Source organism: Neopelma chrysocephalum, unplaced genomic scaffold, assembly GCF_003984885.1.
Source record: "Neopelma chrysocephalum unplaced genomic scaffold, ASM398488v2 Primary Assembly neopelma1_22b, whole genome shotgun sequence".
Taxonomy (NCBI): domain Eukaryota; kingdom Metazoa; phylum Chordata; class Aves; order Passeriformes; family Pipridae; genus Neopelma; species Neopelma chrysocephalum.
Window position 1 is genome coordinate 23,814,039 of NW_020897690.1, and position 26,053 is coordinate 23,840,091.

The 26,053-nt window shown below is 35.1% G+C and overlaps 1 protein-coding gene across 5 annotated transcripts in view; it reads right to left on the bottom strand.

Moving 5' to 3' along the window:
- Positions 1-26,053, bottom strand: part of CDH12 (cadherin 12) — a 399,245-nt gene that overhangs the window by 295,748 nt on the left and 77,444 nt on the right. For 2 of the 5 annotated variants that reach the window (XM_027681938.1, XM_027681934.1), the window contains exon 1: positions 20,888-21,049. The exons of the other annotated variants lie outside the window; for them this stretch is intronic. The gene's annotated coding sequence lies outside the window, so the exon portion shown is untranslated. Of the gene's footprint in view, positions 1-20,887; positions 21,050-26,053 lie in introns of those variants that run through there. 5 annotated transcript variants of the gene reach the window in all.

The following is a 26,053-nucleotide window of genomic DNA, read 5'->3' on the forward strand; positions in this document are numbered from 1 at the left end:
TCTTCATAACTGTAGGAGTACACATAAGCCAGACTGACAGCTATGTGTAAGGAATGACAGACCCGTTTACCTCTATTAAACCTGAGTTGGGTATACTTGCCCTGGCATTTCTGGAAGGATAATACATTGCTGAAGGACTATTAAACAAAAAAAATGTGTCTGGGATTCATTTCTTCAGATATTTACCTTTCGTGAGAACCCCTAACTGAATCCCCCTTACTTGACAGGTTCCAGGTTTTTAGTAGCCCTTCTGCTCACAAACCGGGGCTAGCAACTATAGGACACAAGTACTGAACCCTTCAGGTTTCCCATGAAGCCAAGTGCACGGCAGACCTCTAGCCAGAGGATAAGCTAATTTATAGTTCAATCTGATATTGAATGTGTAAAATGAGAATCGTGTGAAAGCTGAAGCCAGAAAATCAAAAGTGCAGATTCAGATTTTACATTCACTCTTCATAGATTATAGAAATCAGATTCATACAGGATTACAGTACAAGGAAGCTTTATGGAAAAGCTAGAGTACTCATTATGCAAAAGCTAGAGCATCCATTAAAGGAAAATAAAGAGCATGATTACTTGAACTCTAATTCAGACATCTCCATGTAAGGAAACACTAGAGGTGACAAATTTGTTAGGGAGAACTCCTTGAATAAATGAATAACGTTTTTATCTCTGTGTCTGGTACATCTCTGGAACAAACTCAGTTTTTTAAGTTTCAGTGCAGTTTACAGTCTAACACACTGCATATCTAATAAAGAAGTCTTCTATGCCTAAAATAACACCAGTTATTTTAAAATAATCAATGCATCAGACAGATAGAGCAACCACAGCACACTGGCCTTGAAGAAATAGATTAGTCTAATGTTCTACAGCCCAAGGGAAGGACAGATGATATTTATATTACCCCTGAATATGAATAAGAACACTAAAGTTTATAGGGTTATTCCATTAACTGGATCCATCACCAGGCAGAATGAAAATTGTATTATGTTTCCGGACAAGGTCTTAGGAGAATTGTAACAGGTCCATTGATGTTATTTTTTATTCTGTCTAAATTAAGTGAAGGCTTCACATTTAAAATATTTTCATTTGGCTATAGATCAATGTTCCATTGCAAGTTTCAATTCACCCTGTCCTATGTACTGTGAAAATTTTCTTGCTGTGATTTATGGAATATTTAATTAGCAAATACTACATAAGTAACTGTCCTGCAGATGTTTGTCATTAAAAACAGCTGCAAGTCATGTATGAGTACAACTACTTAATAAGATTTTCAATTGAGAATTTTAATTTCAAGATGCACTAGTTGGGAAGTTATCCTCTGAAAAATATGAAGATGTTCACAGTCTGTGTCCTCTGGCCTCCTCCCATCCAAAACTAACAAAAGGTATGACTCTGACAGTTATGTGACACATGGAGAAGAATTAGGAAGACAGTTGTGATATAGATGTGTTATGATCTGGTTTAGTGTGTCATTCTATGGGGCTTGGAGATTCATCATTCCAGCCAAAGAAAGCTTGTTTGCTCAACTGTCAGCTCTAATTAGCAAGACTAAGGAGATACAGTTGGTCCATGAAAATGTTCCAGTCATATTTTCTGGAGACCAAAGTGAAAGTGCAAGTCTGCTTTCTCTCCAACTATTTTCTCACCTGCAGTATACTGGATGCGTTCTTCTGAAGCTCCCACACAATCTCCTGTGCAAGTCTACAGTTGCATACAGGCAAGCAAGATGGGGGGCTGAAACCACTCCTCTCAGAAGGAGAGAAACAGGCAAGTCCATGATGAAAAATTTGGGCAGGAGACTGTGTGCTTCTAGATGATGAGAATAGTAACTCTTATTACTGCTCACTAGTGATAGTTGAAAACCTCATTCCTCCTCCTTCTCTCAGCAATAGCTCTCCTCCATCTTTTCTATTTCAAATCCATCCTCCACTAGGAGCAACACTCCAAACTGCACACATCGGTTAAAAAGCGTGTTTCTTTAGGAGACAGATGGTCAGAGTTTGCAGCATGGCCACCACTACTAGAGCAGTTCTATTGTCTCAGTCCGCTCACCTGGAAAATTGTGTATGAAAAAAATTAGAAAAGGCATATGCAAATCCATAAAATCAGGACTAAATAAAAAAAAAATCTTAACACCTGCTAACCAGACTTAATCTATTTTATCGTATGGATTGAACAGTTACAGGAAATCTGTTACTTCCTTAAAGAATTCAAAAGATCCTCAATTCTAAGAATTGAGTGCATGAGTACTATGCACAGACTCACACCTATTATCTAGGAAGAAATGGAATTTTCCTCAGAGTATGACATGTAATACCTATGTGCTCTGTGGGGCAGGCAAGGTCATTCTGAAGTTACCACAAAGAACCAGCATAGAGGAGGCAGGATATGAAGCATTCATTCTAAGTAGCCTTTTCTTCCCTGAGAGGAGAAAAGATGTGTTGTTCGCACTGCAACTAAAGTAGTTAAAATCTTAGTGAAGAGAAGGTAGCTTTGTGGTTGGAGTATGAGTTAAAAATTTTAAATTTTTTTAAATGCCTTAAAATGTCTGTTAATGTATCATGGTTTAACCCCAGCTGGCAACAAGGCACCATACAGCCCCTTGATCACTTCCCTCTGGTGGGATGGGGAAGAGAATCCGGAAGGTTAAAGTGAGAGGACTCACTAGTTGAGATAAAAACAATTTAATAAGAAAAGCAAAACCCACATGCACAAGCAAAGCGAAACAAGGAATCAATTACCCATTTCCATGGCCAGGTCTTCTCTAGGGAAAACAGGACTTCCTGAGGTGTAATGGTTACTTATGAGGACAAACACCATGACTCTGAACATCCCCCACCTTCCTTCTTCTTTCCCCAGCTTCATATGCTGAGCATGATACCATAAGGTCTAGAATATCCCTTTGGTCAGTTGAGGTCAGCTGCCAGGCCATGTGCCCTTCAAAAATTCCTACTCACTGGCAGGCAGTATGAAAAGCATAAAAGGGTTATGTACAGAAAAGCTGTACATAAGCACTGCTCAAAAATAACAAAACCAGCTCTGTATTAGCAACACTGCTTTCAGGACAAATTCAAAACACAGACCCATACCAGCAATTGTGAAGAAAATTAACTCTGCCCTAGCCAAAACCAGCACATAATGCTACATAGTCTAAATGTCAGGTCTACTGCCATCTGTTTAATATGGGACCCTAGTAGTCCCAACTGTCTGAAAAGGTTCAGAAAGAAATATATAACATATATAAGAAATTTATGGATGACCTAAGGTACCTACTGAGAATTTCCTGAAAGAAGGTAGCCTTAAGATAGAGCAATCACCTCTGCCTCCTCTGACCCTTTTGGTACCTGTAGCCCAGGAGCACTTGGAGGAATAGCAAAAATGAGAGGCTATTGTCTCTTGGATAATATTAAATTCAGTCAATTACCATTTGGTTTCTGAATAAAATCAATTCAGAAGATGAAAAAAGCCCAAATTATGGTTTTCTTGCTTTCTGATAGTTGGAACAAATACTGCATTACCATACCTGGTCATGTTTTTAAATTTTTCACCAGTTCATCAGTTTCACTGTCCATATTAAATACTGACTCTCTTTCCTATTTTCCCTTGGAGCCCATTCTCCAATCTCCCCGTATATCTCCACCACCCTCCAAAATATCAATGTTCCTATCTTCTTAAATTTAGGAAATGCAGGATGTCATATCTGTCGATATCATAATCTTTTGCTACTGAAATTATACTTAATAAAAATGCAGTGTTTTTTTAACTTTTTCTCTATTCAATAATTCAGACATTCAATAGATCAGAAATTAAAATATTTTCCTAGACAAAAGAGGAAAAAGTACACAGTGAAATACCACAAACAAAGATGATGGGTAAGCATCAAAATAAGCAAGAGTCTTAGTGACAGACTGAAAAATACTCTAAATTTCAGCTTCAATTTTATTATATTAATTGTGGTTGCTGGGGGAATTCATAAGCTCTAAAGTTATAATACAAGGATGGCCATGCCAAGACCTTTGGGGCATAGAGCTGAAAGTTGTATTTTGTCATCCTTCTTCACCTTCAGGAACACCTGAAATCAACGCACTGTCAACCGGTTTTCTAAATTAAGGGAAGACATAGAAGTCTGGAAAAAAAGAAGTTGCAGACAGATAAACTGTACATCACTCGAGAGAAAGTTTATCTCTGTGGGATTTTTTATTCTGGATGGCAAGAAAATTTCAGAGCTTTCTTGTGTACAGTTATATTTTAACAGATAGACATAGGAATTTAGAAGGCTGAAATACAGGTTTATTTTACATGTAACAATAATAAAAACAGTGTACCATAGTGTTGTATTTCAACTATTTTATTTTATAGACAGGTCACTAAGAGGTAGTATCTTATCTAAGTTTGCCATCTCACAATACAAACGTGTGTTTGATAGTAGATGAGTAGCAAGCTAGTCTTTTGTCAAAACACTATCATCACAGAAGATGACTGAAATGCATAGGGTTCTACTGTCTTGTAATACATTTGTGTAAAAATAAAACGAAGAATACAGAATAATACAAGAGATTACTAGAATTCCAACCAAAACATCAATAATCACCGGTAGGACATCTGATGTGTTATAAACATTTAAGGTACTTTATGGGCCCTTTCACGTGACAGTAATTAAGAACTTGGTCTCATTTACTCCTCTGTGGATAAGGAATACATTATTTTTATACAACTTTATCTTAGGTAAAGGCTTGAAACATTGGAAGAATTCTGAAAGTAAGAAAAAACAATTTTTTCCCAACCTGACCATATACCACAGCAACCCAAATTGGAGCTTACATAAGGGACTATTAATTTCACTGCATTTCAAACATCTGAATTAACTGGCTAAATTAACAGACTGATCTTCTAATGAAGTTAGAGAGGTGTAAAACCTTCAGGATTTATTGGAAAGACTAATTCAGAATGCTTTCCTTTATTTAACCATCAATTTTAGGGATCTACTAAACTAGACCCTACTGGATTCTTAAACAGATTTTTAAATCTAGGCACTATATGTACATATTACACCTTTGATCTGTATTAGAATCTCAACTCCTCCAACAGCTCAAATATTGAATTAATGGTGGAAATTAGTTATAATCATAGGTCATCTGGAATGCTAAGCTAACAGAGAAATATAATCACCTTCATTTCAAGACACTCCAAGCCAGTGAGCTAACCCTTACACTAAGGGTGAATAAGTCAATGCCTTCTTTCAGATTAGTACCTTCTTGGCAAGGCTCTTTTGCAAGTATCCCACCTTCTTTTAGGAAATGAGAAGAAGTAATAGTAAAATTACTTTGAATAATTATAATTTAAAAAAAAAAATTAGTATGACTGTTTTATTTCCCATTTGTTTTCTCATTTGTTTTTCAGTATTAAAAGTTACCATTCTAGGCTGAAGATTTAAAGAGTAGTTATTATAACTAATGGGACATTTCTATATATTTTGCTTGTGATGCCTCAAGCAGTTCTGCATGTTGTACATCACAATATGTATGTGATCATTAAAACATTCAGTGTGATCAATGGTTAATTAAAACTTCTCATAGCAACCAGTCATACTAACTTTACAGTGTTGATAAATCCCCAACACTCTGGTTGGCCCCTCTTTTCTAATTAATTGACTCTGTTCTTTTATGAAAGTTATCAGGTTCCACTAAACCAGTACCTATATTTTTATGAGATGCAAATAGAGCTAATACTGTGCTGATGGATCCACTGAGCTTTACTTTGTTGTGGATGTTTACAAACGGTTTCATAAAATCCTTTTAAGAGATTGTTTAGTGCTTGTGTAAACTCATTGTGTGCTGCTTAAATGAAGAAGTGTAACAACACAAATAACACTATGGACTTATTAATCTCTGGCTAGGAAGTGAATTTGTTTTAAGGATTTTAAGGATTTCAACAGACGATAGTTTTAAAAATGTGCTTGAAGTGTATTTATGTGCTGAATGTACTGTTTTAGTAATCTCTGCTTTTAAGTTATCTCTTCATAAATTAGCAGCATAACATTTAACTTTTAAAATGGGTTACATGGATGTGACATGTGACTCAATAGAGCCATTCTTACAATTCACTGCAAGCGTACATAAACCTAAAGTAGCGATTCTCTACTTTTCATCTATTCCAAATATTGCATGGGAAGATGAAACATGAAACATGAAAAGGGGCAAACTTTCACTATTTTCTTAACTGTTCTTATTTTTTCATTATGGGTTAATTTCAATCTATCAAGAAAGCATTCCATTAACTGTCTCATTTCCATGTTCAAATAGAACAAAGAGATTAAATCTAAGTGCATTTACTCCTCTTATAAATTTCATTTTATAGAGCTCAGATTTTTCTTTTGAATTCATATATAAACACCTAAGAAAAAGACCCAGAGAGGCTTTTCTTCCCCTCCTGCTATGTCTTTCTAAGCAATTCTACAGCCACGCAGTTGTGAAAAATGTCAATAATACATATCTGCAATTGTTCTATCCTTTCATCTGCAATCATTCCATCCTTTATAGGTTAGTTGTGGAATGCAATGATGGTCCGATGTAGCTCAATGCTGAATCTGTTTCCATGTGTTCTGTCCTATTCTGGAGTGAAGTAAAAAAAAATCCCACTGGTCTCCTTTTTCATTTATTCATTTAATCTTCTTAACACTTTTCAAGCCTGTTGCTAAGAGATAATCAAGAGAAGAAAAAACTACATATAGAATCTAAGTAAAAGTCCTTACTTTGGGAAAAAAAAGCTTCCAGAGTGCCTAGCAATCTTTCCAGCTGGCATGAGATGTAATGTATAGTATTCAGCGACCCAGCTCTGTCCTTTACACCAGAGAGAGATTAGTTGCTCCACGCAGACTATAAACTACAACTGGCAACCTTATACGGTATGAACAGGCAGCCGCAATCCACTGAAACTTATTCAGTGCCAAATGCCTCCAACCAGCCTTATGGCCAAGGGATCAAACCATAATTCTTCAGGTAAATACATTCAATTAAATGAGTCCTTTCATATCAGGCAAGGAAGAAGGGGAGTAAATAAGAACACAAGAGGCAGAAACTGCAACATAGCAGCAGCACAGCAATAGCGGCCCACATCCAACATAATTAGCAGTCATTCTGGAACATGCTAAGAATGTCAGACCAAGCACTTTTTATTTGGAATTAATGCCCAAGGCTACATCATGGCAGGGGGCCAGAAGATCAAAACAAAGAATTAGAAGGATGGAAAAGCATAGGTTATGTGAATGCTACTTTCTACCAGTGTAGTTAATTAGACTCTAGAAGGTCTTCCCTAGAAAACTTTGTTCAGTCTTGCCTCCCAGAGACAAGTGAACGTACAATTTACTGGCCGAACACTGTCAAATACCATTTAGAAATCACAATGGCAGACAGCTTTTCCTATCAGGAAGACACAGGTAGCAAAATAAATTATGTCACTTCACTAAATGACCAACTTGTAATTGAAAAACATTTAGCTTGCTTCCCTCTCCCTATCCATTCATGTTACAATATAAACCTGCTTCTGAGTAAACCTGTTTCAGAGCACCTCTGATCTTGGATTTCAGAAAGTGCCAAGGGTGGAATCTGCTTAATTTAGTTACTGTGAACTACCATGCCCCATTTCTTTAAAAGCATAGATCCAGGCAGGAGGACAATGGGTGTTGCTTTTTGCCTTGGATCAAGAGGAGCCTTGGGAGGAAGGGGAGACTATTCCTTCTGCAAGAAGCAAGGGTTCCTAGATGCCAGAGAGGTTCTCTGGTGTGCAGGCAAGCAAGGGCCTCATGGGACAGTAAAAGTGCTTCCTTGGGAGAGCATACAGTGGGGGAAAAAGGGTGATTTTCAAACATGCATGCCTCCAAAGTGGGAATTAGCCACTTGCAAGGGATCAACAATATTCATTTGTACTAATCCAGTCTCAGAACTTGGACTAATAGCAAGCCTGGAAGACAAGACAACTCTGCAAAGACAAAAAAGGCAAGAGAAATTTCTATTCACAAACCCTTTTAGTTTTAAGTCATTATATGAACTCTGTACTTCTAAAAGTTCATGCTTCTAGTCTCTGCTCTAATAAAACCCGCATTAGAGATTCAAAATGTATTCAGTGTTTAGGGAATGATAAATCCAATAATTAGTCTAGTTCCATCAAACAAACTGAATGATACTTCAATATATGGCCTAGAGTCTCAAACTGGCACTGAAAATGGCAGTCTAGAAATCCTGCGAGCAAAGCTACCCCCATGAGACTCAGGGCTGAGATAGGCACTGCAATGAGAACCTCATAAAGAGAAGGGCTTTGCAAAAGATATTTCTGAGACCCAGCTGGATTTGCTCTGTTAGAAGAAAGAGTAGTTTAAGATGCATCTCTTTTTTTTTTCTTTTGAAATCTATAGGCAATGTTTAATAAATAAAAATTTTAAGGGTTTTTTTTTTGAAAAAAGAATCTGTTAATCTGTTAAACACACTAACAAATGCATGCACACACAAGCCTCCTTCTGCCAGCTAGCTACCAGGTGGTAATTTCCCACCTGCTAGAAAACATTCTTTCTCTTGTATTCTCTATTTTACCAGTTAGCACCATGAAAGACACAAAAAGATATTGAAAATATAGACTAGAAGGAATCTTCTGGAAATAAGAGAGATTTATTCCTGCCTGGAAGCAGCTTTAAAAAATTTACTTGGTGACAATATTTCGTGCTACATGTTTTCTGTTGTACAGTTTCATAAAATGCCTGTCGTGGAGTTCAGAATCGAGCATGACTGATAAAGTAAATAGAAACAGGATCTAAAAGGTAAGTAGAAGTAGGAACAGTTAAGAACTAGGAATGGGTTTATATGTTTATTTTCCTTAAAAAACAGAACTCTATATTTTCTCCTTAAAATTCTATTCAAAAAATTATAAGGATATGTGTTTTTCTTCTCTAACATTTCCCCTATAAATGTATGTCTTCTAGGAAACCCAAAATAAGAGGATTTTAGGAACTTTACAGAGTCATGGTGATAACATTTATTTTTACAAATACCAAGGTAAACATCAAGGAATAAAAGACTAGAAGATGATAGTATAAGGATAGCAGAAGGATTTTTCCAATTACAGCTTCTGCTACATCTTTATCATCACTGGTACATTAACTTCTATGAGTTTTACATTTTGTCCAATAATAGTGTCCAAGAAAGTATTTAAGATTATTAGGATTCTATGGTGCTAATTTAATTTGATATAAAATTAATTTTATTGTGAGTGTTGGAAGACATACATTAATCTCCTGTTCCTGAAGAACCAGCATCTCTATAAGCAACATTAAGAACCATAATTTTCCTCCAGCCCAAACACATGTATATTTTTGTTTGACTATATAGTCTCCTATGAATAATATGTATGTGGAGTTTTTCTAATATTACTAGAAGTGGTTACTGAAAGTCCGACTCTGTGATCATTATCTTGAATGATTGCAAACAAATGGAAGTATAAAACCCAAGGAAAGTTATTACATCTTTAATAGCCAAATAAAAAATAACTAGTTCATCAATGATGAAGAGATATTAATTCATCTAACATAACATTCACCTAAAATGTGTAAAGATACACAGAACCAAAGTAATCATTCTCAAACTTACCTAATATGATGAGGAAAAACACACATTGAATTAGTCTCTTTAAAAATCTGAATATTAACTCTCTTTTGGAATCCCTGTACTATTAGGCTGCAATAAGAAAAACCTGCAAGAAAAGATAAGCTATCCCTAGTAGATAGAAGATCAGAAGTAAGTTTTTCATCAAACTAAACATATTCCATTCTGCAGAGAGTTCCCTTACCATTTAAATTTGAAGTGAGACAATACAAGGTTCCTTTCTATGTCTCTCCTACTACAAAGGTAGTATTAATTACCAAGATAATAAACTGTTATTCTCTCTTGAACATTGAATTTTTCACTTGTAGTAAAGTATGGAATACTGAATGTTTATTAATGGTCAACAAAGTTTGGGCCTAAATTTTTCCAGTTTCACATGACAGGTCTTTTAAAAAATGAGATCATTAATTCAATGAGAAATAACAAACACAAAAAAAAGTCAGTGTTATTTGTCTACTCACTTTCTTTTAATCATAATTTCTAATTAAGCATTGAAACCTCCAGACAGTATATTCCACTTACGAAAATCATATATATTTTACAGTATTTTGTAACACATGGGAATTGTTCCAAGAAAACTGTTCATTTGCATGCAGCATATACTATTCCACATATTGTAGTTAGTAAAATGACTTGCCTACAGTTATTTTGACCTACAGGGTACATACTCCATTAAAAACATATATGTACCGTAGGCTAAACTACCAAAGACATGAAGTCTAGCAGACTCATGAGCTTTATGGGAATTTTTGAAGCTAAATACTAGAGAAATTTAAGAAAGATAAGAAAGTTAAATACAGTCAACAATATATGGCAGAGGCTTGTTGTTTTCCATTCTTCAAGAGAAAGTCAGCAATAATGCCATCTACCAACCACGCAAACACATGAATGTTTCTCCCAGTGTCCTCCCAGGGAAGACTGACTACAGTAATCAAACTAAATGCACGTGAAGTGTTTTGAACCTAAAATGTGCATCAGGGAAAACACGAACTACTATCCATATTTAGTAAGGAAAATAAGATAACATGGAGGTTGCCTTGGCTGGCTTATATTAACTGACTTTGCTCATACCCTTCCATATAGTTATGTATGGTTCGCAGTGCCTAAGAGGAGACACAGAATCATTTTACTTATAAATAAATGTTATATTTCCGTTCTATCAAGGCTAGGGCACAGACAGAAAGGTTTTGTGCATGAAGACCCCAACCATTGTAACATTTCTTCATGTCGCCATTCCAGTACAAGAAATACCATTAAAAAGGGTAGTTTCCTTTTTATGGGACTAAGTTCCTGATCATAAAACTGGTCATTATGAAAAGACCTACTCTGTGTTCTCAAGTAACCAAATCTACCAGCACTGGAAACTCAATTCTATCATGTATTAATATTTCATATATTAAATTTCATAAGATACACTTGGATGAACAGTGTAACTATATTAAAATTTGATTTATAATTAAAAACTTCTCAATCATTTCAAGAACATTAACACAACCCACATTATATATTTGCTACTCTAGTGTCTCCAGAAATTGTGGTGCAACTTGTCAGACAGTGTTAGTCACCAGTTCTCTGTAGCAGGCAACGTTTGTGGCAGAGCATTTAGAATGGATCAGCCAAAATATAATGATTTACTAGATTAATGACATGGGTACTACACTGCATATATTCGTATAAAACTATAAATATATGGAGAAGCATTAAATTTTAAAATTACAGAGATCTCAAATTTCACATAGATCTCTGTTTTACTAAGCTGTGCGTGATTATGAAGGAGAGAGGCAGGGCAAAATGTGAAGAAAACCGAAGACATTCAGAGAAAAAGATCAGAAAAATTTTATAATAACATCTGTATGATTACTTGTCCCTTAGATCAGAATGGGGCTAACTGAAAGCACCATAAGGTGCTTTCCACAGAGTTAAAAAGTAGAAAAGTGTGGTGATTTTGAAGTATGAACCATTATTTCTCTTATAGTTATAAATTTGACTATACTGATATGTTAGGTTGATATAGATCGCTCATTTGGTATGGTTATGCTGGTAAAGTTCAGATGATAAGGCAGAGCTTATGAACAGATTATCTGTAGTACAGAGAAGAATTGCTTTCCTTCATTGTCAATACTGCTTTAGGAGGTAGTAATTTATAAACAGAGTATGGTATGTTTGATGAAGTAAAACTCCAAGTAAATTTGGAGATAAGCTGAAAAGTTACCCATTTGTCAAAAAAGTGACTTACTGGATCAAAGTCAAGGTTCACAACACCTTGTACATACAATTTCATACAGATAAATGTATTCAACTTTATCAAGAACTACTAGACTTGTATTAGACTGTTAGATCAAGCACTCCTTCACCAAGATGACTCCTGAATAGAAAACACTTCTGTAAGATGAAGTTCATTGCATTCCGTTTCTCATGGAAGGACCAGTGAGATTGAATATTAACAACTAGCTTAACTAACACTCTGCTTTTTTCACAATGTAAAACTTGAAGAATTTTGATTAGCATTAAAAAACTCAGGTATTTTTCAAAATGTGTTTATAAACTTATGAATCTAACAGACTGTTTATAGACTAAAAAGGCTGTGAAGACCAAAGCTCTAAGTTTTCTTTCATGTTTATTATTTTGGATCTCAAATGTATTATCCATTTCAAAATATTTACATCAGTAACTTCTTAACCCAGAATTCTGATTATTAGTCCTGTGAAAACTTGAGAGGTGGAGGTTGAACTGTTTTATTCAGCAGTTCCTACATAGCTCCATGCACAGGATGTCTCTTAGCAACTTCTCCGTTGCTAATGCATAATACTTTCATGTTCTTTGTGACACAATTAGAAAGTCGTGGGTTGCAGCAGCAGTAGAGGACCCCAACCCTTCCACTCTATGATGTAAAGGTGCAAGTCTCACGTGCTCGTTTATACGAAGGCACCAAAGTCTGCTGAAGAAGATAGTTTTCTGGTATTGCAGCTAGGGGTAGAAACAAACCAGTCAATGCATATCCTTGAGTTGCTACATGTGTGGCTTAAGTGCAGTAGGACAGTAGAAACATGAGAGCACTATCTGGTAGGTATGTCTATCTGTCTCCTTCCACAATATGCTTTTCAATATGCTCCTCTTCATGTCAACTCTATATGGCATTTCACATGTGCCACTGTTTTTAAACTAGGAAATAGTGCTATTCTTCCATTAAATTACAATAGAACGTGAGACCAAGATATCCTGTTTGGATAAAAATGTCCATGCTTTTGTTTGACTTTCAGTGAGTATGGAGCATTTAACTGCCTGTGATGCTTTTGAGAATCACAGGCACATTATCTAGTTCTCTCAATATATATTTATCTGTCCATTCCTCATATTCTGATAGCATTTAAATGCCTTGTAATCTGGAGGGAATTAATGCTCTCAGTACCTTTATGAGGCAAGAAATAAAATTCCCCTTTCACAGAATATAGAATAATTACATATTTCTGGTGCATTGAAGAACACATATTTTTAATCTCAGACTAAGTCTTGTCTCTGGTTAAGTAATTTTTAAAACTGATGGAAAATTGTAGTTATTTTCATCTGAACCCAACAGAATAACTCAACTATATTTTATGAACATTTATAATGTAGGGCAATGTCCTGTGAAAATTCTAAAGTGAAAGTCAGGTTTCTGATTGCAACACAAATAAAAAGCAAACTGGTGTACCCCGGTAGAGTGCTGGGGTTATTTGGTACAAGATTGGTTTCGGATGACAAAGGGAAAAAGAAGAAATAAAAATAAATAAATGAAGATAAACCCAAAATTCATCTCTTTGGTAACAGGAATAATTAAAAAGAGCATGGCTAAGCCTCACAGAATTTTAATTTGAACACTGATAGTAAAGATGGCTATGGCTAATGCTTTCATTTGCATTTCTCTTGGTCTAATGGGGGAAAATTCAGACCCTATGCGTAAAGACTGTAAAAGGATGTTAACCAGAACACAAATAAGTGAAGGAAAGGTCTTAGATAAGATTATACTACTCAGTGATTATATATTCATTAGTATGGTTTTATAGGAAGGGAAAAATTGGAAAATATTTGGAAAAGCACAGGGGGAAAAAAAGCAGGTATTTAAGTTAGTTGTATTCTGTAGGTCAATCAGAATCAAAGTCCATCTAGTGGATAGGGACACACATTTCTAAAATCCAAATGCATACAACTAAGGCATTTTAAAAATATAAAAAGGTAGATTTTTTTTTTTTTTAATTACTCTGAAATCCAGCTGGATTTATTCCATATTTGTATTACTAAAACATTCTGCAAGTCATGTTGGTCCCTCATGTAGAAATGCCTAAAGCATTGTAACATTGTTCCATCCAGAGAAACAGTTTAAAATAAAACAATGGTGTCACCTTTTTTTTTTCTCCATTAAAAATGCAATGCATTTGGTATTATCTAAATATTTCAAAGGAATGCATCAAGTTATATCCCCCATCCTGAACTTCTTCAAAATATATTAAAAAACATCAATTTGGGAAGTTTATAACTTTTTTTCAGCTTCTCATATCAGTATTTTTAGGTACACCTAAAATTTGTTACACTGTCCTAAATTTTAAATATTATACAGTTTTTTAATGTTTCCTGTTTTAGACTTTCTTTTCATTAACAGTTGACAACTAAAAAAAGTAAATCTGGAGAAATTTCTTGGAGGAAATTTCCCCTACTCAGTCACAAACTGCTATAATTAAAAATAAAATTAATCTGAAATCTGAAATTTTCAGATTTCTACTGAAGTTGCAATATTTGAGTCCAGTTTATTTTCATTGCATTTGCCTTGGATGTCCAGGCAAAAAAAGGTAGTATGAAGCAATTTCAGAAACAAATTGTCACTAATGAAACACTCTGGACATGTACAAAGGAACAGACTGGATAGTGGTGGATTTTATTATAATCTATTCTTTCAGAATGTCTCTGGAGAAGCAATACTCCAAGATAGTATTATGGAGACTTTATTTTTTTTAGTACTATTCCCTGTATTTTTGCATACTAATGTAGGGTTACAACAGTATCACAAAGGAAAAATAAAAATACATTGTTCAGTAAAATTAAAATAACGTTTAGAAAAGAGAGACAGTTCTTAAACCAAAACATGGAAAAGTGGTATTTTAACTAAGTTTGTATATCCAAAATTGTTGCATTTTACATTTCTTATGTCATAAATAAGAATCGTATATCTGTTAAACTTTGAGGGAATAAGAGCAGTTGCTTGACAAAGAATTTACTGAGTAGAAAAATGGTTTGTAAATGAAACCATTTATGTATCAGTCAAGTTTTTGGTAACTACACATGCACTGGAGATGATAGTAGTAAGGTTAGTGTAATATTTCTTGAAATATGTCATGTTAACCAGTGACATATCAACTTAGTACTCAAAAATAGATTCCTGCTCTGCTGAGTTAAAACAAAACCTGTATTACTTCGGATCTGACAGTTTTTGTGGGGTTTTGTGGTTTTTATTCATTAAAAGACAATTTTTCTTGTCCTGATCACAACTGTCAATATATCACTGCATTGAATTAGAACTATCTCTTCCTTGTCTCACCTATGAAATACAGCAGAAGGAGAGTTAATATTCACATTCAGTTACATTTGAACAGAGAGGGCTAACAAGAATATTTTGTCCTTTCCTGGGCATGCAAGTGTCACCATCTGTGCATTCAAAGTCCTAATGAAGGGAAAGGGAAAGTTACTAATTCCCTCCAAAAGTTGTTCCCGTGCTGCGTCTTGGTATATAAAAACTTCAAGCCAAGACATAGGGTAGGTAGGATGTTCTCTTTGTTCTCTCAAAGTTCACCTTAACCACATGTTTTCTCCTCGGCATGTGATACGAGGTTTTCTATGTGGTATAGGACTGTTGTAAATTACTGTGCTGGGTTAGACTTAATTTTCTTCATAGTGGTTAGTATGGGATTATGTCTTGGATTTGTGCTGAAAACAGCATTGATAAGACTGGGATGTTTAGTTATTCCTGATCAGAACTTGCACAGTATCAAGACCTTTCTGCTTCTCACACCACTCCAACAGCTAGGAGGCTGGGGGTGCACAAGGAGTTGGGAGGGGGCAGAGTCGGGACTGCTGACCCAAACTGACCAAAGGGATATTACATACCACACAGCATCATGCTCAGCATATCATACTGGGGCAAGAAGAAGGGAGGGGGGACCTTCAGAGTGATGGCGTTTACCTTCCTGAGTCACCATTAAGTGTGATGGAGCCCTGCTTTCCTGGGGACAGCTGAACCTCTGCCTGCTCGTGAGAAGTAGTGAATGAATTCCTCATTTTGTTATGTTTTTGTGTACAACTTTTGCTTTCTCTATTAAACTGTCTTTATCTCAACCCATGAGTTTTCTCACTTTTACCCTTCTGATTCTCTCCCCTAGCCCTACGTGGGGGAGAGTGAGAAAGCATCTATGTGGGGCTTAGTTGCTCGATGGGATTAAACCACAACAGTTATACACCAGGGTGCAGATTATCTCCAGTTATTAGCAAGCATATCTCAGAGCTGACTAGGTTCCAATGGTTGCCTGAGAAATCCTGAATAATACACCTTTTACACCTGGTACACTAAAAGAGAGATCTCATTATATCCCAGTATTGTAATGGGCAACAGAATGGCAAGAACATATAAACTACAGTACCAATAATGAATACAATGCATAATATAGTGGGTAGTTTGAGTTCCAACAGCTTTGTGTAATTCTTGTAAGAGTAACTATAAAATTACCTGACTGTACTTTAAAAAAATTGTTTTACTTATTCTCTCTCTCTTACAATTTCCGTAGAATTTTGCAATACTAATTAATTCCTGACTTTTATAGAAATAGTGGGGTTTTTTGGTGGTGTTCTTTTTTTTTTTAATGTAGTTTTTGGGGGAAAATATTACAGGCTATGACCTGAAGAAAATAAAATGACAAGCACTGTTATACATCCTCATATGGCAGCATATGAAAGAAGATGGAAACAAAATATTTTCAATACTGTATTCTAGGCACTCTTGAATGACTTTAAACAATTTCAAACATTGACATTTAAAAACAAAGTAATATAACTATAAAAAGAACATATTCTTTCCTAAATTATAACTTTGTTCATATTCATTCAAGAAGTTTGAAACGGACTAATCTTTTTTGAACTTTTGGTTTACCTCCGCTGGAGGGGGCAAAGAAAAAGAAAAGTAAAGCAGCCCAGTCGGAAGATTGTGCATCGATGCATTGATGATATTAGACGGTGACTTTTATTCCAGAGACATGCAAGAGAACTGAGAAGTCCTTTTGAATTATGGAAATCTTGTAGGGAAAGTGGAAGCAAAAAAAAAATTCAGTGTTCAAATATACTCAGTGATTGGACTAGCACCATACTTATTAAATAAATATCATTATAGATAGCACTGAATTAATAAATTGTGGTAAAAATAAGACCCTACTTGATTTCCTATGCACCACTAATAAAAACTAAGAATTTCTTAAGCATGAAATGTTTGTATCCGTTTCTCTTCACATTTTGAAGAAGTCTTATTAAAACCCACAGAGTTTAGAATAGAAGCAGCTAGTTAGAACTCCCAGAAAGAGGCTCCTATCTGAGAAATAGGAGTACTAGCTGTTCCTGAAGAGAAATTTGAATGTGTTTCAATGTTTTTCCAATTCCATATAGTAAATAATGTTTTTTAATACCTTGTCAAATAGGAAGTAAATATTGTCAGAAAATAAAAAAAAAAGGAATTAGTGGTCATGTCAATCCTTAGAATGGTACATCCTTTTATGTTGCAAACACTGACTTGAGTGCACAGCAAGCATTATAGCTGTCATACTCAATGTACAAACTTGAACTCCATCAGTCATAATGAAGTCATTATGCCTTTCTTTACACAAATGCAAGAGTTCTCTGAGTATGTAATAAAATTCTGTATTCCACTATCTTGACAGTGGATTTTTATTTCAATGCTGTTTATTGAAGGAATGATTTTGTTCATTTTGCAAATCTATCTTGGTCTATACACTATTGATTGCAGTCAGTTGAGTTGCTAAGCATGGATAGTGAAGTCTGTGCAACTGAAACAATCCTCCTTAAGTAGTATAGGAGTAGAAAACCCAACCCCTACATATCTTCATTACAGGAATCTAATTTACAACCTGGCAAATCAAATCTAGTTTTGGTGACTGTGAGCAAATAAAAGCAGGCAAGTTCTGTCACATAACATTTGTGATATTTACTAGATGGTGAATGCTAGCACAAATTTTTGCTTGGTGAGATGAGTTAGTCATTTGAGAGTGATCACTTTCCAAATTGCCTTTTTGTCCTTAGCTTTCTTATTTTAAAATGGCTACCTTTCATATTTCAGTTAAAGACAGTTTTTCATAGCTTAATGCAGCCCTCTGGTATCTATTTTGTCAGCAGTGCATTATGTAATGCAATCTTTACTATATATTCAAGAGAGAAAAGTAAGATACCCATTTATTTTTCTAAGACATTACTTCAAATTTGAAGTACTTATCAGATTCAGTGTGCCAAGTTCAATATTTACTAGTTTACTCTAGTAGAGAAACATAAAAGAATATTTGATATCTCAGTGCAAAATAATCTTTGGTTTGTACCTAATTTTTATCTGGTATTGATCAAGATAACTGAAATAGTCTCATTTGATGCTGGGAGATAAACTGCCTGGGAGTTGGTTCCTTCCTCATATACCAATAAAGAGGGAAGTACTGGATTCTGGACTTGTCTTCCTCCTCCTTTCATCCTCCACCCACTCCATATTTTATTTGCAGTGATGTGGTAGATAAGAACACTGTTTATATTATTTTACAAGTCAAACTCCAAAAAAGATTTCTATTTCTCATTTCTTTAATTTTTAAAATAGTTGCATTTTCTTACCACAATTTACTTTATTATTCTGATCTTACCCTCCATTTTGTTTTCCTTTAGTAGAATCCTCTTTTTCATACTGCCACTGATGTTGTTATTGCAGTTCAATGCATTTCATTGAGCCACTCACATTTATTTCTTAATTGTTTTACAGTTATAACCTCTTTTATAGGTATACTGCCATGTGTCTTTCAAACCTCTTTCTCCACAAATTTGAAATTTCTAGCATAATTTGTTTCCTTATTTTGGAGTATGAGTCCTGTCAGTACAGAACTCTTCTGTATCACAATGCTGCATTTAGATTTGATAGCATACAGTAAGTTGTAGGAACTTAAATGTGCTTCTTTTTTAATATGTTTTCATCCCTGGTTCTTATTCTCCAGAATTTATTTTACTCCCTACAGGTCACATAAATCTAGAATTTATCTGTTTTTAACTCGACATTGAACTGTCTTTTGTCTGAATATCCTAACTCCTTGTGCTCAGCTTTTTACCTTTTTCAATTGCTACACTGTTATGTATACAATGTGTTAATACAGTTACCTGATTTTGGGAACTTAACGTCCCCTACCCACTAAACCTAAGATATTCAGTGTGTTCAAATTCAATGAATTTCCATACTATCAATCCATGGAGTATGATTAACACAGAGAAAAGTGCTTCCTATTGACAACTGAGAGTAGTGACATTTACTGATGAAAACACAAATGCTTGTGCAGAAGTAGGGGATTTAGCAGTCCTCTATTTTGTTTTTAAATGCAAAAGTTCCTTTCTTGAATGATAGGAAGTTTCTCCCCAAGTTCTGCTACTTTTCTTCCCATGGATGACTCTGTAAGACGTATATAGTGTTATGGGCCAAATTGCCTTCAGCTTTAGCATGATAGCAAATGCTTCAAAAAGAATGTGAAACAGAGTAAAAATGTAGGATAGTATTCCTTCTCACCTTTCAACAGCCAGTGGCACAAGCATTAATATTTGAAGGTTGCATTTGAACATTAACATTATGCATTTGAAGGTCACATCGAAAGTATTGCATTTAATGGACATTGTGGGAACCGTTCTCCACAAAATGGCCTGTTCCCTGCTAAATCATTGGAGGCTTTTGGTTTTATCATTTGCCTGATAATTTCACTAGGGGTTTTTGTTTGTGTTTTTTTGTTGCTGTTATTTTTTTTGTTAAAAGAAAATTATCAAATATTCAGTTTATTTTTCTTTATTTAGCTTAAATAACACATAAAGCATAAAAACAAGCTTTTAACATGACCTGGACAGAAGCATGTTAAAAATGGTTAGAACATAAACAATCTGTGCTCACATAAAACACAGTCAGAATTATTTTTTTAAAAGATTATTAATTGATAAATATATTTATATTCTCAACAGTTTGACCAAAGTCATCATGTTTGCTGTGCAAAATGTCATTATCAGTGGCCCTATCAAATTCTTTACCAATTATATGATACATAAATAAAACTGTAAACTAAAATCTTGATAAACTTACTACTATTTGTGAGAAAAAACATTATGGTTACGCAAGCTAATTTCTTTGTATCAAACTCTTCTGAACAGAGTTTTACAAGGTATTTATTTTAGGCTCAGGGGTCTCTTTTTTTTTATCTTATTGGTTGAGAGAAAGTAATTATTGGTATGATACCACATCAATATTTTAAGTATAGATTCACAATATACAAATAAGGAAAGAGTTAACAGCTATTTATATTTATGATGAAAAGTGCCAAGAAATTGAAGAAAAAGAAAAAGCATAAAGGTAAAAAATATAATTTGTGATCAAGAAAACAAACCTGCTCAATGATAAATAACCAAAGTGGAAGTGAGGAGAACGGAGAAGGGACATCAGTAAGCCAGAATAATTTTAAAATAAGTACTACCTAACTACATTGACAGTACAGCATAGGAAGAAGCAGATCCCACTTAAAGGAATATTACTGCTTCATATAAAAAAAATTCTTTTTCCTCCATACCAAATTCCCCCCATCCCAACACAAAAGCTTCTTCAAGTTTGGCTCAGAAAGTCAACATAGGACTTGTCCTTTCGTCACTGAAAGGATGTTTTTTTGAACTCTTGAGTCCAATCCTGTATGCTATCAGGTTTCTAGTCACTGAGCAACCAATCTGTCATTTTTATTCCGGTTTTAAAAAGTTTTATAACCTTCCCATTTTTAACTAAGGTTTTCTATCCTTTCACTATGCTTCTATGCTGGGAAATAAACCAGGAGCTGCAGAAAACCCCTACACAACCCTCCAACTTAAAACACTTAGAACTTGTATAGCAAGTACTTTATGCCCAGTACAGCTGCTGGCAGAGAAATTGGCTGCGATCTTACCTCCCACGTCTCCTGTAGCTCGACCGCTTCCGCTGGGTAGTTGTTTATTTCTTGTTTCCTTTCATATCCCTGACCTTTTTCCTAATGTGTTGAGCTGCGTTTGGAGTCACAGTGATGAATGAGTTGTGATCATGAGAATCATAGTGAGGGTGCAGCATGCAGGGTTGTTTCTCGGGCAGCATAGTAGCAGACGGAGGAGGGGGGAAGTGGAAATCTGACAGGTTTAGCTTGCTGACAGCCCATGTTTATAGGCTCTGTAAAGAATACAGATGAGACAGAGGAAAGGCAGAGACGACAATGACATAATAAATCTTAGCTCTAGTGTTTTCAGTCCAAAAAAGTGAAGAAATAAAATCAGGTTTGAGTTGCCATTAATGGTTAAGCTGTCACAGAACTGAACCTCTTTACTATCTGCTTCTTTAGATGAGATGAATAGATATACTACACTCCACTGTACAGCACTTCTGCTATTTGCACAGAAAATTGCAGCCCTCTCTCCCCCTTGACCACAAAATACCTTAGGTAATAAATGAGTTAGGCATTCTAGTTCCAGTACAAAGGGTGATAGATCTACATAGATTTAAAAATAACAAATAAATAAATAAATAAACAAATATGTGAAGTAGCAGAATAAAGACCAGCCTCCATTCTGAAAGCAGCAGTTAGTTACTCAGCTGCTTCCAACACTGTGTTGCTTGACTTCAGTGGAGCCATGCCAGTTTATATCAGGTGAGGTTCTTGCCGCTTGTTTTCATTTGGGAAAAATTCCAAGTAAACTTTAAGTAAATTCTAAACCACTAAATAAAGACTGAGAGATTTTACCTAATATCAAATGTTAAAATGTTTACAATTTTTTTCCAGTGTCCCAGATACAGTAAAAGTTTCTTTCACTGTTTTGAATATATCCAGCACAAACATGACTTGTGATGCAACTCGATCTTGAATAGGCTACATCTTGCAGATAGACTTTTTCAGAGTTGCTCTCATTTCTCAAATTACACTTATTCCTACAAGACCTACAACTTTTTGCAATCCCCTCTTATGAAAAAATAAGAATAAGAATGTAAACTGTCACTGCAAAATATATTTATTATTTTTAACCAGTTATCACCATCAACAAAAGATAGTTAAAGTAAAAGCAGACTTCTGCCTAATTACTGGCAAAGACAATGCAGAGTTTTCTGTCAGAATCTGTAAAGTTTGTATCCATTTTTGGTCATTTGACTCCAGTTGTAGGAATGGAATATATAATATACATTTTGCTGTCCTTGGCAGATTACCTTATTGTTGAATGTAATAAAGAGAAGGCCATTATACCCAACTGAACTAAAAGAAGAGATCAAAGAGCACATCAAGCACCGTAATTTAGACAGAAGAACCACACTGAAACACAGATATGTTTTCCCCACTGTCTTCCAATAGCAACATCTGCTTTCAGGCCAGGTTTCATGTTTTTTGTAGCTTATTTTTTAACTGGAGATTAAGGATATGTTAACTGTTTCTTCAGGCTCCAAAATTATGTATGCCATCCTAGAGGTCTAATCCATACAAGGTCAGTTCACCAATCCATCAGCATGCAAAAATGTAAACAGGGCAATCTTAGTTTTATAGAATGTGAAAAACAGAAGTGTAAGGGACAAATAGCTTTGTTTCTTATAACCAGCCTTTAGATCAAGGCATCCTTGTTAAGTCAGGAACATGTGCTAAATTTATACAAATTAAGGTTAACAGAAGTAGCAAGTTTTCATGAAAATCAGACTTCTTTAAGGCATGTGAAAAAAGAATAATCACTAACAGTTTTTGAAAGAGAGAAAGATTCTCTTCCGAAATTTAGGTGGGGGGGAGTGGACAGGGAGGGAGAGGGGGAGGGAAGACTTTCATCTGAATTAATTTTTATTTGAAATAATTATATAACTCTCTTAGTAGTCACTGAAGTAGCAAGGTATTGTTTTTGCAACTTATTAACAGTTGGTTACCTTACAGAATTGAGCAAGTTTAAGTGGTTTGTCCAATAGCTCCTAGAAAGACAAGTATAGATTTCTAATCTCTTGATCTAATTGATGCTGCATTAGACACAGCTCCTACTTTATAACTGCTGGTATTTTATAATTGCTCGAACCACCAATTGCTGTATTAAGTGGTATATACTTATCAGATCCATTATATTTGCACATAATAATGTTATTTCTTCTAGTCTCTCTAGATACACAATAAAAACACAATGAAAGAGAAATTATCTACAAGAAATTATATTTCTTGCTATTGCTTCCTTTGGCACACTTTTGAAATGTTATCAGCTCTTCTCCCATAAAAATGAACAGGATATGAAAAATAAAATAGTGAAAAAATATTATATAAGTAGAAATAATAATGCAAATGCATGAAGTAAAAAACCCATGCCAACGAACACCCAAGATTAATCAACGTGCATATCTGGTACTCACGAGAGAACCAACCTTCTATATTGTCTCTTGAAACTACTCTCAATTAATAAAGATTTTTCATGGTAATTATAGTTCAATTTTTCATGGACATCAACAGCTGAAAATTAACAAATTGACAAACTAAGACCTAAGCTTTTACTGTCTGTACAGATCCTTGTAAACAGATTAGAATAAAGAAGACTGATTCTGCAATAAGTTTAAGTAAAGGGGAAAGAAGGCAGCAAAGTTTTTACTGTTGTACCTCTGTGGTTATAGTTCTAGCTCTTCTGATCTGTTAGCTTGTGACTACAGTGGCCTTTCATGCCCATGCCTAATCTTGCCCTGCTCTCCATTAGTCTCATACTTCTACATCTCAAAACAAAAAAGGTAGCTCACACTAAGAGATTAAAAGAACATGTTTTCTTCCAACTAGTAATTGCTTTTGAAAGCATAGGCATCTTTCTAGCATTTTGGGAATATAAAAACAAACCTAACCTGTACAGTCAAAAATCCTTATGTTTTGTTCTTTGCTTTTCAAAAATTTATCTCTGGGGATGTAGCTGAACATTAAGAAAAAAATTGTGATAGGAACTTATACTGTCTACCCACCCAAAGTCAAGCTGTCATCTCAGCAAAGGATGCTGACATTCAATGTTATATTCAGCTAAAGATAGAATGAGTGAGACTGCTGCCTAATAGGACTATCATCAGTGGAATTGTTTTATCCTAGATCTGGGGACTACTTCTATTCTTATGCTGAAAATAAGATTTTGACTCTTTCCAGACTATTGCCAAAACAAACCTTTCTTAGTCACTTCTTGACTTTTTTAATCCATTATGGGTGTTTGCAAGTGTTTCTTCGCTTTGTCTCTGTTAATTCCCACGTTTCTAAGTAGGATGTTAATCCTAACACTGTAACTTTATTATTTATAAAATCAGGGACTAGGGAGAGATCTGTTTGAGGTTTAGAGTACCAGGTCATTCCACTTAAAAATGGAGAACAGCTAAACTAATGTGTTATTTTCTTAACAGGGAGTAGGGTCTAACACAAGCTAACTTCAGGAAACTCCTCAGACTGTGCAAGACTTCCTCTGCTTTGACAACTGCTTAAGAGAAGAAATTATTGAATTCATGCAGAGATCAAATTGGACTCTTCCCATTATTTCTAATGGAAAGTTTGTCAAACCTCGCTACCTAATTAAATCCTAAAATTATCCTTTTTCCTGATAGCATGCTGTAGGCACTCATTGAGTGTCCAAGATAAAATGCAAGATCAGTGCTAACACCAAGCTCAGGTTGGCATCAGTGGAAGTTATATCTATGTCATGGATGATGTCATTCCTGTAGTAAGAAGAATCAAAGCAACTTCTCCAGCTCCTATTAATATACAGGAGTTTTCTGATTTGTACCAGGGAATCAGGCAAATAAGAGATGTAAATAAAAGAGCTCTGAGAGGAACTTTGCCAGCCTCCCCGAGGTCTTCCTCTTTTCACTGCTAAACAACATGGGATAAATCTGGCTCCAAGAAGGGACAAAATTATCTAATCAAAGAGGTTTTGTACCATTGATTTTTTTTTTTAGAACATCACTTTAACTCTGTGTTCAAGTAAGTCAAATGCACAGCTTTTCTGTCTGTATTATGAAGCAGCTGGAGTTTACTATACAAGCAGCACAACTGTTATCAGATCATGCATGCTTCTGTAGAATTATCTACTTTCCAAACAGGAAGTCAAAATAGGTATCTCAGTAAACTGAACTACATCTAAACAATTCAGTGAAATCTCAAGACAGAGCTAAAACCACCAAGCACAAATCACACCCTTTTTTTTCACAACGTCCTAATCTTTGACCACACTGAAGAGCTAACACAGCCAATTTTTCTGTGAAAAATCTTCTACAAGTACCATGGAAAGGAACAGTCTGACCCTTAAAAGACATTCTGAGGGAGGACTAGCACAGAAGAAGAGCTCAGACTGTGCTTACCAGATCTGCAAATGAATAAAGACATCCTCAAAAAAGGTTCAGAATTAGGTTGTTAATCAAAACATTGTGCTGTAAGGATCTCCTCATCCTACTGTGAAGGCATGTCAGAGGAAGAGCACGAAGTGCATATAAGAATGTACAGTGACTTCCTGAGGCATTTTCACAGTCCAGCAAGAGAAGAGACCTCACTGCTCTTGTTTTTAAATGCCATATGATGCATGATTCACTAAGGAATAAGATTTAATTTTGGAGGGAGAAATGCTAGGAGCTATCATCACACATAAAACTTCAGCAAATTTTATTTGCATGAGACTGTAGTTCCTTTTGAGTTTAGTGATTTTTTTTCCTTTTTAATTCCCTAAGAGTAAGGTAAAATATGTTTGGACCAGTTTTAGTTTGGAAGTAAAGAAATCATAGCTTTCCAGCTTCATTTACAGAGAATAGACTAAATTCTCTCGTTTTTTTTCCATACAGTTTAACTTAAGGAATACAGGTACGTAAAAAGCTATAAGAAATCTACCAGCTTCTGAAAGGTCAGGCAAAAAGAAGCCTTTTGATGAGCTTTTTTCCAGGCTGCTAAGACCTAACTGGACATTCCTATTAGGGGGATATTTGATATTGTTATCACCAAAAATAAAAGCTGGGGTATGAAATTTATTTACAGCTTTATTTGTTACATTCATTGCAAGCTTTCACAAATGAAACAGAATCTGAATTCATGTCTTGGCAAGAAAAATGGTGCTGGAAGTCATATAACATC